The 14,185-nt window shown below is 48.6% G+C and overlaps 1 long non-coding RNA gene across 1 annotated transcript; it reads left to right on the plus strand.

Moving 5' to 3' along the window:
• Window positions 1-1,058: 1,058 nt before the first annotated feature.
• On the plus strand, window positions 1,059-4,261 carry LOC138823846 (uncharacterized). The gene is made up of 3 exons (XR_011370924.1): window positions 1,059-1,757; window positions 2,784-2,877; window positions 4,197-4,261. It is a non-coding gene; the product is annotated as an uncharacterized lncRNA (long non-coding RNA).
• Window positions 4,262-14,185: the final 9,924 nt, after the last annotated feature.

The raw sequence follows: 14,185 nt of genomic DNA on the forward strand, positions 1-14,185 counted from the left end.
CTCTCTCTCTCTCTCTCTGTGTGTGTGTGTGTATGAGAGAGAGAGAGAGAGAGAGAGAGAGAGGGAGGGAAGGAGGGAGGGAGGGAGATATCGATCATCTTTCTCCTCGTACAGCCTGACTGTGCTCAGATCAGTGATCAGTTGGCAAATTGCAGGTGCTGCATGGTGAGTCTTTTGTGACCGGTTTAGATGTGTGTGTGTGTGTGTGTGTGTGTGTGTGTGTGTGTGTGTGTGTGTGTGTGTGTGTGTGTGTTTGTGTGCGTGTGTGTGTGTGTTTGTGTGTGTTGGGAGATTAGGAGATGAGAAAAATGAAAGTATATTTAAGTCATCATGTCTAAAAAGAGCAAAAGCAGTTTATTTGTGTGTATGTGTGTATTTGTTGTTCTTTTTTCATAATGCCCAGTATGAGCTCAGCCACAATTTTTGTTTTCTCCTTCACCATTTCATGGCTCCTTTGGGGAAGGTTTCAGTATATGTTCCTTTCCACCTCTTTCCACCTCCCTCTTCCACTTTCTTGCAGCCACAGTAGCTGCTGGACCTGCATGGACTCCCTAGGAGGCCTGTGTGAACCACAGAACAGAGTGGACACCTGTCCTGTCTTCAGCCAGAAGTCTCGTGAGGCCAGTGTGACCACAGCCACACTCTTCCAGCCAGACACTCTGCTCTCATGTGTATAGTTGGAGCTAATTCAAGGGTTGGGAATGTGCCTGCCAAACATAATTAAGGAATGAGATGGGTGGGAGTAGGGCAAGGGCTGTGAAGCTAGGAGTGTCTGGGGAGTGGTGAACGGTGTAACAAGGCAGATGGTTCACCACAACCAAGGATGAGAGGAGAACCTTACCCACGACATTGACGGTGTCTATGGGCATCTGGGCAGAGGGCTCTGGGCCCCCTCTGGTGGTGTGGATTCCCTCCTGGGGCAGTGCATCCATGTGTAGTCCTCCCTAGAGTCCTGCAGTCTCCAATTTGTGTCCCACCTGGGCCGTTTCCAGCTGGACAGTGGTAGGCAAGTTTCCCCTCCTGGAGCCTGTTCGGTATCATACTGTGGCAGTTAGCTAGAGCTCTCTGATTGCCAGTTTCTATAACCTGCTGTAGGCTGTCTGGAAGGAAAAGGGGACCACTGATTTTGGAACCCTTTAAATTTGATTGGGACAAGTGATATGCCACCTTTTCCAGGTTTTTTTTTTCTTGAAGCTGGCAATTTCCACTAATGCCTGGGTTCATGGGTCAAATTACATGAACCAATTCAGCGGTCAGACAGTGAAGTTCAAAGTGGCACACACAGAGTTCCCAAGCCAGATGGTCTCCTGCTATGAATGTCGTGCCTTGACTGCCTTTCTCTGGCAGGTGCTGATTCTTCTACAGCTCTCTCTAGGGTGACCACCACAGTCAAGGATGTCATGGGGAGCAGAGAGTGACCTCACCATCCCCAGCCTGCCAGCTGTGAGCAGAGATGATTTTCAGCACCTGCAATGGACTGTGGGAGATTTAGAGATCCGGGATGCCTCGAGAATCCTTTCTCTGTAACATGAAACTTGGGGCCAGATATAGTGGACCATCCTGTCTGGCCCCACGGAGAGGAAAGGAGGCCACTTGAGCCAGGGGTTCAGCTCACGGCAACCTCATTCACACCTGAGGGGGCATGGAGTGCCACAGAGTTGGTCCGCCACTGGACAGAGATCTTTGAGAAGATAGGCATCCCAGTGGCCCCAGAATCCAACGAGCACATCGTGGCTCACATCCTGGGAGCCAAAACAGTTAAGTGTAGTGGCATCAGGAGGGTGGGAAGAGGGACGAGGGAGAACTGTGGGAGAGCTACATCAGGCTTTGCCTCCCCCCGCCCTGCCCCAGGATACTTACATGAATTGAATGGGACTTTTCTATAATATTGTAATAGACAGATGCTCATTTAGTAATCCAACAAAGAGTTACAGTATGTGCCATGCTCAAGGAGGTAAGGGAGTGGGGGTCATAGATGATGAAAGGTTCTGGTGCTGGTTCCACAGCACAGGAAGAAACCTTGGTTTGAACTGGATGCTGGGGATTCATGCCTGTCATCCTAGCTACTTAGGAGGCTGAGATGGGAGGATCAAGGCTTAAGGCCCAGACAGGAAAGACTATAAGACTCTTATCTCCAACTAACAACCAAAAAGAAAATGCCAGAAATGGATGTGTACCTCAAGCTGTAGACTGGTCACCTTGAGTAAAAAGGCTTAAGGACAGCACCCGGGCTCTGAATTCAAGGCCAGGAGTGAGACAAAGGAAGGAAACAGAGAGAGAGGAAGGAAGGATGAAGGGAAAAAAAGAGGAAAGGAAGGAAGAAGGGAGCATGCGAGCCTTGGTTTGGAGTCCCTGGATCAAGAAAGCCAACCACTCACAATCTCTGTGGGTAACATTTCAGAGCCTAAAGCCAGTATGTAGGATTAAGCCACTGACCCTTCAGCAACTTCATGACATCCAGGAGCTGTGTGGTCACCAACTGCAGGGGGAAGCAGCCTCAGGAAGGACCTAGGGCTCAGGGGGGGTCACCAGGTTTCAATTATCCCAGCCCCAGCAAGTTTATTTCCTGGACAGATAATAAGAAATTGTCTAAGGGCTAGGGAGGTGTTGGGATGAGGGAAGAGGTAGGAAGATCCAAGGTCAGGTGTTTCAGGACATTGGAGCCATGACCTTTCCTGACACTATAGACCACCAGTTATAGAGTCTTTGACCCAGCCACACTTCTATTAAGAGTCCTGGAACCTTGGGTTCACCATTGACTGCCTGGCTGTTGTCCACTGCAGGATGCCTGTGCAGTACATCCTTGGGGACCGGGACTTTCGTTGGCTCAATCAGAAGATGACACTCCCGGTGTTTATTCCGCCAACATAGACAGAGGTAAGTGGGCCACTGGCACAGGACAGTCAGGGAATGAGGAAGGAGTGGAGACCTGAGTTACTTCGAGACTTCCTGTAGAGGGCACTAGGACCATGTGACTGCCATTCTCAGAGGCAGAGGTGGGTCTCTTTGCTGGCTCAACCTTTAGTCTACATGGCAGATCTGGGATTCAGAAAGGGCTGACTGAAGGTGGGGCAGGCTTGGATAGAGGCTGGTGGGAAAACAAGAGGCACTGGGCTCTGAGCAGGGTTGTTTCTTTGAGGATACTTACAACCTAGGAACATTCCTGGGATGGACCAGCACTTTTCTTCCAGAGAGAGAGGGACCTAGAGCCCCTCCAGTTGGAGTCCCTGGCAGAGAAATCCTTTCATATTCACATCCTGTGGTTGGATAACTGCAACTCACCTTGCTGCCCAGTGTCAATGCAGGAGAATGAGAGATCCTGAGTCTTTGATAAGGTCAGGGGATCCTCAGTATGAGATTGTACTTCAACATCCTAAGTTGGTGCATGGTCAGTCCCATCTAAGACTGCCATGATGTAGGACATAGAATCTAGAGAATCAGAGCCGGATGGGGTCTGTTCTGGGAGTCCTGAGTATTATGTGTGAACTTTGAGCTCCCGTGTACCAACCTGCTTCCCTTTTTGGGTGGGTCTTTGCTAGAAAAAGCTTGAAACTAAGGACTGGGTTTTATCCCTTGTCTTTGATGATCAAAGCTAGTCCTCTACCATTTGAGCCAAAGCTTCACTTCCAACATTTTTGGGTGTTTAATTGTAGAAAAAAAGTTCTAATGGACTTTGTGCCATGGGTGGAATCCAACTGTAGTCTTCAGATATCAGTCTCCTGAGGGGATAGGATGAAAAGGATGGAAAATTATCTTTGGCCAGGTGCCAGTAGCTCATGGCTGCCATCCTAGGTACTTAGAAGCTGAGATCTGAGCATCATGGTTCAAAGCTATCATGGGCAGGAAAGACCCTGAGATTCTTATCTCCAACGGACCACTTGAAAACTGGAAGTGGTGCTGTGGCTCAAGTAGTAGAGTGCTTGCCTTGAGCTGAAGAACTCAAGGACAGCACCCAGGCCCAGAATTCAAGCCCCACAACTGAAAAAAGAAAGAAAGCAAAATGGTGGAGGTGTGTGTGTGGGAGAGGCTTTGTTTGGGAGACCATCTGCTGGCTTCAATGTATAGACATTTTTAAGAACTCCCCGTTTGCCCCAGTTTGAAGCCAGAGCTTCAAGAGGACTTGGACTGTGGCAGGCAGGGAGTGGGCAAATGGGTGCAGGGGTGGGATTATTATGTCTGTATTCTCTCCATTGAAGGACGGATTTGGATGCTGGGTGACAAAGTCTGAAGTGAAGGGTTGAAAGAAGATTGTGGCCTGACGAGGTGAAGCTGGAAGCCGCTGGTGGCTCACAACTGTCATCCTAGCTACTCAGAAGGCTGAAATGTGAAGACCATGGTTCCAAGCCAGCTTGGGCAGAAAAGTCTGTGAGACTTGATGTCCAATGGACCACCAGAGAACAGGATTTGGTGCTGTGGCTCAAGTGGGATATTGCTCACCTTCAGCTGAAGGGCTGAGGGACAGCACCCTGGTGCAGAGTTCAAACCCCATGACCAACTACAAAAAAAGAGGGGGCTAAGTTCTCCACATAGCAGTATGTACATTAAGAACTGCCATGTTGGACTATGATACATTCCAGATATGTGAGAGGCTTACTGGTTTTTCTATAGTAGGTCTGATGTCGGTAGTGCCACCTTCTTGAGGGTAGGATGTGATCCTAATTGAGACAGTTCATGGGTCTGTACTCAGGGACTGCCAAAGCCTTGGGCTGTCCGTGTGTGTGTGTGTGTGTGTGTGTGTGTGCATGTGTGTGTGTTTCTGTGTCTGTGTCTATGTCTGTGTGTGTGTGTTTGGAGTTAGAGGATCTGGGCCTTGAACTCAGGGTCTAGGTGCTGTTCCTGAGCTTCTGTGATCAAAGCTTTTGCTCTGACACTTGAGCCATAGCTCCACCTCTAGATTTTTGGTGGTTCACTGTAGATAAGAGCCTCACAGTCTTTCCAGAATGGGCTGGCTTTGAACTGTGATCTTCAAACATCAGCCTCCTGAGTAGCATGGAAGACAAACATGAACCACCCCTGCAGGTTGTGTGTGTGTGTGTGTGTGTGTGTGTGTGTGTGTGTGTGTGTGTGTGTGTGTGTATGTGAGTGTGGAAGTGGGCTGTAACAAGGAGCAGTGGACCCTTTGGTAACTTCTGCGTGCTTTCTGTGGTGGGTACATGGACTTTGTGGCTGAGGTCTGGGGACCTGAAAGGGTGAGATGCTTGATGGGGATTCAGCACTGCTAAATTATAAGACCAAGGGATTTGTATGTCCTGGAGCTGTCTACTTCCTTGGGCCTGGTTGGTGGCAGAAGGAGCTTAGGAGGACCTGGGGGTGGAGCCCACAGGAGGTGGCTCCCCAGGGGGACAAAGAGCATGGCCAGCACTTAGTAAGGATGAGAGCCCTGTTAATATGGAGCACACTTTCATGGTTCAGACTTTGGGTCTTATCATGATGTCTGATGGGTGAGGCCAACCCTATTTTAAATGTTGAGCTGTGATCTTCAGATCTTAGCCTCCTGAGTAGCTAGGATTATTGGCATGAGCCTCTGGCACCAGGGCTTCTGATTCTTTTTGGTATATTAGGGTTTGAATTCAAGGCTTTAGACTTGCTAGTCAGGTCTTCTAACATGCGAGCCAAGACTTTCTGTCTTGGGCATTTCTGAGATAGAGTCTCAATATATGCTCAGGCTGGTCTGCATCGGGATTCCTCACTGTTACCTTTCTGGCCAGACCCTGGTTATAAGAAAATGAATTCACTCTATGTCTATATCGCTTTGCTGGGGTGTCATTTCGAGGAGTGGGGGCAGTGTGAAGAGGAAAGACCCCAGAACTGCCACCTCCTGGGGGACATTTGTTCTTGTGACAGAGCCAAGTCATTGCTGTGTATGACGAGGAAGCCGCCATCAGACTGACCTGGAACAATGCTCAAAGGTATGTAGGCTGTTGAAGTATCAAACCCACCCATGTCTGCTTCCCACTCACAAGGGGGTGCAGTGCAGGTGGTCCAGCACTTGCCCTAGGGGATTATAAGTGGATGGTGGTGGTCAGGTGTCGGTGGTTCCTGCACATCATCCTGGCTATTGGGGAGGCTGAGGTCTGATGGACGTGACTCAAAGCCAGCCAGGACAGGAGCGTCTGTGAGATTCTTATCTCCCATAAAGCAACAACCACCCCACAACACACACAAATCCAGATGTGGTGCTGTGGCTCAAGTGGTAGAGCCTCATCCTTGAGTAAAAGAAGCTCAGGGATGACAATCAGGCCCTGAATCCAAGCCCTAGGACTCACAAAAAATAATGAAATAAATGAAGAATGGGCGTCTGTTACCTTACTACCAAAAAGGATGGATTCAGTCTTCTCTCTGGTACTTGTATCCAAAGATAATGGGCTTCTCTTGATGTTCCTCTAAACTTCTCCTTCTCTCCATTATCTTTCCAGGCTTCAGTTGAAGGATAGAATTCAGATCATTCCACTCAATGTGACCTTGTGTACCCTCCCCTGCCCGCCTTCCTTGGGGTGGGGAGCCTGGTTGTACTCACCACAGGGAGGATAAGGAACCAGAGAGATAGAGTAGGTATCCCCAAAACTTACACACACACACACACACACACACACACACACACACACACACACACACACACATACTCACCCAGGCCAATTCAGACTAGCTTTTCCAAAGACACTTCATTTTCTTGGATTAACTGACCTAGGAGAGGAACTTGATCCCCTGTAAATGACTATTTTAACTAGGGCTCGCTACTTGACATGAGATAAAAAGAAGCTCAAAAGAAAGGCTTTGGTGCCCGTCACTGCCACGCCTACTCCGGCGGAGTCTGCTTAGCATGGAACACCTACTTTCAGACCTGAGAATGGGGCTTCACAGAAGCCTACCTCTGAGAATGGACTTCACCGAAGTCTACCTCAGAGAATGGGGCTTCAAAGAGGCCTACCTCCTGGAAAGGCTGGCAAGCCCCTGGGAAAGATGTGTTTCTGTTCCTGTTTTTCTTTTCTTCGCTGTATAGGAGTGCCTATTAATCTTTTACTGTTCCTGCTGTTTGTTCTACTTACTCATGCTCAACGTTCCCTTATTCAGGGCTCTTTCTTGGAAGTGTTGATGACTCCAACATCTGATGAGTGTCGTAAGAATATGACTAACTCACCAGAGTTAAGTGCTACCCTAAAAGCCCCTCTTATGGAGGCTATTAGACAAGTCATAAGTAAATATAAAAGTATTGGGGGTTTCATGACGTCACTTCAGCAGAAGGAATTGTTTGTAAGAGATTTACAAGAAGCTGTCGGCACGGCTAAAACAAAAAGAGTGCATGGCTATTGGAGACTTCCCTTTAATCCTGAAACATATACAATAGACCCATATAGATATCCTGTAGATAAGAAAGATGTAGAGGGATATTTAGACCAAAAGCTAAATAAGATTCCTAAAAGGTTGGTAGATGGAAGGTGGCAATGACTTATCAAAAGAAAACGGTGGAATCCTCCATTATCTAGAGGACCCCAAAGACTTCCCTCAGATCCATAGCCTTTTACAGGTGTGTATGATAAGGATGGCAACCGTTGGGTAAACTACTTAGGAGAAAGAACTTCCTATTACTCTCTATTTGCTGAGAGACTTGCTAGCTCTAGTGCTTATTATAAAAAAAAAAAAAAAGAAACAAGAAAGACCTTATGAGACAGTTAAGGCCTCTATGAAAAAGAGTAAAAAATTTTGTGAATGGGTTACAGAGAAGACACTATGAGCTTAAATTTGATATATGGCCAGATTTAACTAAGTATACTGAATATCATGATTTTTGGCCACAAATTGGGGACCCTCTAAAGAATGGCAAAGAAGCACAATTGCTTAGAAAAGATTTAAAACACATAAAGTACAAAACTAAACAAAAATAATAATAAAGTACTAGAGTTCATGCCTTTCTGTCCAGCACTTTGCCCATATGCTCTGGTTAATGGTTAATAGGTGATAAACATCAAAACCAATTGTATTTCTTAAAAATAGAGATAAAGCCGAAAACAAGTGCCTATCATCATAACTCGTCATCCAAAAAACAAGATCAGGCGACCAGCTGGTGACCACCCAAGAACGAAGCCTTGCAACAAGATTGTGTAACTTTTTGCCCTTTCTCATGGAGACTTTTGCTATAAAAGCTTGTTATCCTCTGCAATAAATCGCACTCAGCATTCACTCCTCTTGTGTGTGAGTTGTTTGTTTGCCATCTCCCCACCTGTTCCAGTTACCTCCACCAGGTGTCCTCCATCGTCCCGACAGAGCCGGTCCGTGGCACTGGCTCAGGCTCACACCTGACATCCTGGCTTCTTGGGAGGCAGACATCTCAGGATCAAAGATTGCAGCCAGCCATAAGCTGGAAAGCTGGTGAGACTCTTCTCTCCATGGAACCACCAAAAAGTCAGAAGTGTAGCTGTGGCTCACGTGGTAAAGCACCAGCCTTGAGCACAAAAACTCACAGACGCAGCTCCCAGATCCTCAGTTCAAGCCCACCAAAGAAATGGACCCATGTTGTTTCCCCCAGATTGCCTGGGCCTCGAGTGCCCTCTCACGGAGTGTGATACAGAACCAGTCCCTGGGTAGTGTATCAGAGCCTTCAGAAATTGGGTGGTAAAAGCCAGACCTTCCCCTTCATCTGCTTTCAACCCACACCAGCAGGAAGGGAGAGCGTGACAAGGCCAACATCCTGCAGAGGAGAGAAGACCCCACTCTGCCAGGGTGATTGGAGCAGGCTTCTTAGAAGCAGCACTTGAAAAGGGGTCTTGCTTAACAAGGAGTTTCTGACAGGAAGCACACAGAGCAAAGGTGCTGTACATAAAGAACAACATAGAGGAGCATGTTCACTTTCAGCCATAGCTGCTGCTGAGAAACTCAGTACAGATGTGCAAGACTGTCCTGAGACACGCCTGAGGGGTTACAGAAGAACAGCTATCCAGGGTTGGGATTGTGTCTTAGCAGTAGTGGGCTCGACTAGCACACAGGAAACCCTGGGTTCTATTCCTAGGGCCCACATACACAGAAAAAGCTGGAAGTGGCACCGTGGCTCAGGTGGAAGAGCACTGGCCTCGACCAAAAGAAGCTTGTGTATAGCACCTAAACCCCGAGGTATAGCCCTTAGACTGTCAACATAAAACAGCACTCCAAGAGTCCTTGGTGACAGGTGGATGGCTATGCCCTGTAGCTCTTAGTAGATCCATCCATTTTTATGTGTCTCCTTCTTTGACAGAGGGGAGCTGGACACTCCTTCTGCCCTGGCATCCCCTGGACCCAGTTATCAGCAACCCTCCCAACATCCACCACGACATGGAACAGCTGGCTCCAGAAATCCTCAGATACCGGTTGGGTGGGGCAGGGGGATACAGGGCAGGCCCCAGAAGTCCTAGTGGGTCTGATCTGCCCCAGATGACCATGCTTTCCAGAGGAGGTAGATGGGAGGTTAGAGAGGAGTAGTGATATGGAAGGGGCACTTTAATGCCTATGGCCCTACCCAGATTCTGAGCCTCCCTTTGCTGTCCCTAAGGGATCTAGAGGAGTGACTAGGTGGGAGTGTCTAGAGGAGGACTAGTTGGAAATTCTAAAGTCTGAGACACCATAAACCATGCGCTGATGGCTCATGGCTGTCATCCTGGCTACTCGGGAGTATCTTGTTTCCCCAGCACAGGCAGGAATGTCCCAGGAGAGTATCATCTCCAATCTCCAACCAGAAGTGGCACCATGGCTCAAATGGTAGAGCACTGGCCTTGAGCAAAAATCATCATCAGGGACAGTACCCAAGCCCTGAGTTTAAGACCCTCAACCAAAAAAAAAAAAAAAAAAAAAAAAAAAAAACAAGAAAGAAAGACACCCCTTGCCCTTGCCTGCAAGAGATGGTGAAGGAGTGGGTTTGCTGTGGTTGGGGACCAGGTGCTGGCCTCAGGGTACAGACATTTCTAACTGCCCAGTTTTGCCCAAGGGTGAAGTTACAGCATGGTGGGCTTTGCCTTACCAAGAACTCCAGAGGTCGTGGCCTTTCTTAGGCAAGGAGTGGCGAATGGGAATAGGGGTGGGAGGGTAGTGTCAATTATATTCTCCCCATCCATGGCAGAATGGTTTTGTATGCTGGTGTCAAAGTCTGAAGGGAAGGGCTGCATGTAGTTTGTGGCCTGACAAGGTGGGTTTACCCTGGGTGTGAGAAGGTGACTGAAGCCAGGCGTTGCCAGTGGCTCACAACTGTAATCCTAGTTACTCAGGAGGCTGAGATCTGAGGATCAAGTTTCAAAGCTAGCTTGGGCAGGAAAATCTGTGAGACTTTATCTCCAGTGAACCACCAGAAAACCGGAAGTGGCACTGTGGCTCCAGTGGTAGAGCGTGCACCTTCAACTGAAGAGCTGAGGGACTACGCACAAGCCCAAAGTTCAAACCCCATGAGCAACAAATAAAAATAAGATAGCTGAGTATTCTACATAGCGGTGTGTACAGTAGGAAATGGCATGCTGTGTCATGAGCCATTCCAGACATGTGAGAGTTTCTGAGTTTTGTCTACAGTTGGTCTGAGGGTGGTAGTGCCATCTTCTCAAGGGTTGGGATGTTAAGGTGCTCAGGGACTGCTGAGGCCTTGGGCTACCCATGGTGTGTGTGTGTGTGTGTGTGTGTGTGTGTGTGTGTGTGTGTGTGTGTGCGTGTGTGTGTGTGTGTGTGTGTGTGTGTGTGTGTGTGTGTGTGTGTGTATTTTTCCCTCATCTTTCTCTGTCCCCTTCATTGGTGCCTGTTTGCCTCTTTCTGACTTCAGTTGGTGCCCTTCCTGCACAGCAACCTTGCCTTTAGCCCCCTACCAGGGTCTACAATGAGTCTTAAATTGCCAGAGACCTGCATATTCCAGCTTTTCTTTGGGGCCCAAGTCTGGTCATACATGTCTTTGGCCACCTCCAGGGGATTCTGGGTTAGCAGGGCAGGCTGGCATAGGTTCTCCCCTGACAACAGGGTGAGGGGGGCGAGGGCTCATTCATGTGATGTCCTGTACTTTTTCTCAGTTGGGCTTCTGGCTGCATGTCCCTTCCTGTAGGCTGGTAGTGGAGCTGGGGAAGGGTGGTTGCCAGTGGCTCTGGCCAACTCAAGCATGATAGCTGACTGAAGGCCGCCCAACCAAGGATCTTCTGGGGCTACATGGGAGGTGAGGCCATGGTGGCTTGGAAGTATCTGTCAGTGTCTAGGAAATGTCAATGTACCTTACCACAGGAAATTATCTTCCAGCCCCAGCTGGGCCTCTCTAGGTCCTTCTAGACAATTCCAGATGCCCAGAATACAGAGGCACAGGCTTTAGATTCCATGGCCAGGGAACTGGGGGATGAGAGACTGGTATGGCCAATACCTCAATGTTCTGGGGCATTAGCCTTGATCTGGCTATGCCCCCCTTGTGTATGTTCACTTGTTAATCCAGTGCTGGCCACACACCAGCCTCTTGTGGCAGTGCTGTGGAAGTGGCAGGAGTGGAAATGAGATCTAGGATAACCAAAATCTGGATGTATGGCCTGTGGGGATGGGGATGGCAAAGGGTGTCTATTAAGAAAAAATATCTCGGAGGCTGCAATGCTTGGTAAGAAATGTATGCATTATCCTGCCCATGTAATTGTAGCCCCCCTGTACAGTATGTTCTCAAATAAAATAAAATACAATTTAAAAAAAAAAAAAAAGAAAAAATATCTCAGAGCTGGAACTCAGGGCCTAGGCACTGTCCCTGAGCTAACACTGTACCACTTGAGCCACAGCTCACCTTTCAACCTTTTTACTAGTTTAGTGGAGAGAAGAGTCTAGTGGACTTTCCTGCCTGGGCTGGCTTCAAGCTGCCATCTTGAGAGCTCAGCTTCTGAGTAGCTGGGGTTGATGGTATGAGCCATTGGCAACTGCTAAAGATGTTACCGTGTGTATGTGTGTGTCCGTGCACATGTAAGTGTGTGTGTGTGTGTGTGTGTGTGTGTGTGTGTGTGTGTGTGTGTGTGTGTGTGTGTGTTTACCAGGGCTTGAACTCAGATCCTCGGAGGTATCCATTAGCTTGTTTGCACAAGGTTGGTGCTGTACCACTTGAACTAGGGTAGCTCTGCTTTCCAGTGTTTTTGGTGATTCATTGGAGAGAAGAGTCTGCCAAGGCTAGCTTTGAATCTTGATTGATCCTCAGGTGTCACTCTTGAGTAGCTAGGATTACAGACATGAGCCACTGGCATCTAGCTACAAGGATGTCTTCTCATACTCTCTTCTGTTCTAACACATTGTCTACTTGCCCTTGCCTAGATCCTCTGACCTCCACATCAGCTCCCAGCAGCCCCTGACTGTGTGGAGAACATAAAGCTCAAACTTAATCCTATTTCTTTGTCCTCAGGGGAGGGAATGTTTCCTCTGAAGCCTGGGTTAGGAGGGGTAGCTGCAGCTGCGTACTCAGCTGGGAGAGAGGTACTCTGTTTTAGCCAAGAAGGAAAGTGTGGCCAGATGCTACTAGCTGATGCTGTCCTATTCCTAGCTCCTCAGGAGGCTGAGATGTGAGGATTACCATTCAGAGCCAGTCCAGCTAGAAAAGTGTGTGAGACTCCCTTCTGCAAATAACCACCCAAAAGCTGGAAGAAAAGCTGTGGCTCAACTGGTAGAGTGGTAGCCTTGAATGGAAAAACTGAGGGACAGATCCCAGGCCCTGAGTTCAAGCCCTAGCACAAAGATGCATGGGTATGCATGCACACATGCACATGCTCACACACATACACACAGACACACACACACAGACACACACAGACACACACACACACACAGAAGAAGGTGATAATGATGAGCTGAGCTAGAACTGGGGGCACTCCTGAGGCATAGTCATAGTAAACTCTCAAAGTAGATCAAGTGGTTTCTCCATAAGTCCTTCTTGGGCCAAGTGGGTCTGGGCCATGGCAGGAAGTTCCATGGAATCTGCCCCTCCATCCGTGCACGGGGCCACAGGACCAAGGGAAGGACACTATGGATGCTCCTTTGTAGTCAGTCCAAGATTGAAGACCTTCATCTGTCCCCAAGCAGTGGAGAGGAAAGCAGGGCTCCGAGCCCTGTGACTCCTGGGATAGCGACTGCTACAAGCATCAGCCAGCCAGCTGTGGATTCCTGAGCCTACAAGTCTTTCATGAGCCCAACTCAACACCTGCCCAAGGTGTGCCTGACAGAGTCGCAAACTTGTGATACCCGCATGAGTAGGCATTACCTGCTGTGCCATCTTGCAGCTCCTGGCCCTCCTGGCCCAGAACCATGGTCTGAGACATTGGTTTACTGCTCAGATGCACACTGTACCCATGACTGATGCCATTCTGATGACCAGGCTGATGACCTCCATGCCCGAAGGCGGGACCCTTCTCTGATACTGTGGCCCGTTCCATACACAAAGGCCGTCAAAGAGACTGCTCTGAAGACACCTAGACATTGGGAGACCCGACTCTCAGGGACCCATTGGAAAGTACTCTGCCTAGAGTCACAGAGTGAGCTACAAGCAGGTGTTGATCATGGGGCTCAAACTCTGGGCCTGGGCACTGTAGCTCAGCTCTTCAGCTTACCACTTGAGCCACAGCGTGTCCTCCAGTTTTCTGATGGTTCCTTGGAGATCAGAGTCTCCTGGACTTTCTTCCAGGGCTGGATTTGAACCACGATCCTCTGATCTCAGCTTCCTGAGGATCTAGGAGGACATGTAAGAGCCACATGCACTTAGCTGATCTGGCCTTTCACCACAGTGGGCTAGGAGCTTCTTAAAGCTTTTCTTTATTTTTTTTCTGTGCCAGTACTGGGGTTTGAACTCAGTTTGAGCCCTGGTCTCTAAACTTTTTCTCAAGCTGGCACTTTACCACTTGAGCCACATTTCCATTTCTGTCTTTTGGTAGTTCATTGGCAAGAAAAGAGTCTCACCAACTTTTTTCTCCTGAGCTGTATTTGACCCACTATATCTGACCTCAGTCTCCTGGATAGCTAGTATTTACAGGGGTTGAGCCACTGATGGCTAGAAACTTTTCTTAAGAAAAAGTTCTTCCCTGCATTTGCCCTGACTCTTCCATGCAAAGGAGGCCTCTGAGGGTCAGGAGCTGTGAAAAATAGGCTTCCAGCCACTGAAAATGGCTGGGGTCCATGGTGAAAAGCCAAGCTAATCTTCCCTCTGGGCCCCATTCTGGGTCCCCACCCTCTGCCCTACCTGTGATTC

This window comes from Dipodomys merriami, unplaced genomic scaffold (assembly GCF_024711535.1).
Source record: "Dipodomys merriami isolate MVZ:Mamm:240054 unplaced genomic scaffold, mDipMer1.0.p SCAF_124, whole genome shotgun sequence".
Lineage (NCBI taxonomy): Eukaryota > Metazoa > Chordata > Mammalia > Rodentia > Heteromyidae > Dipodomys > Dipodomys merriami.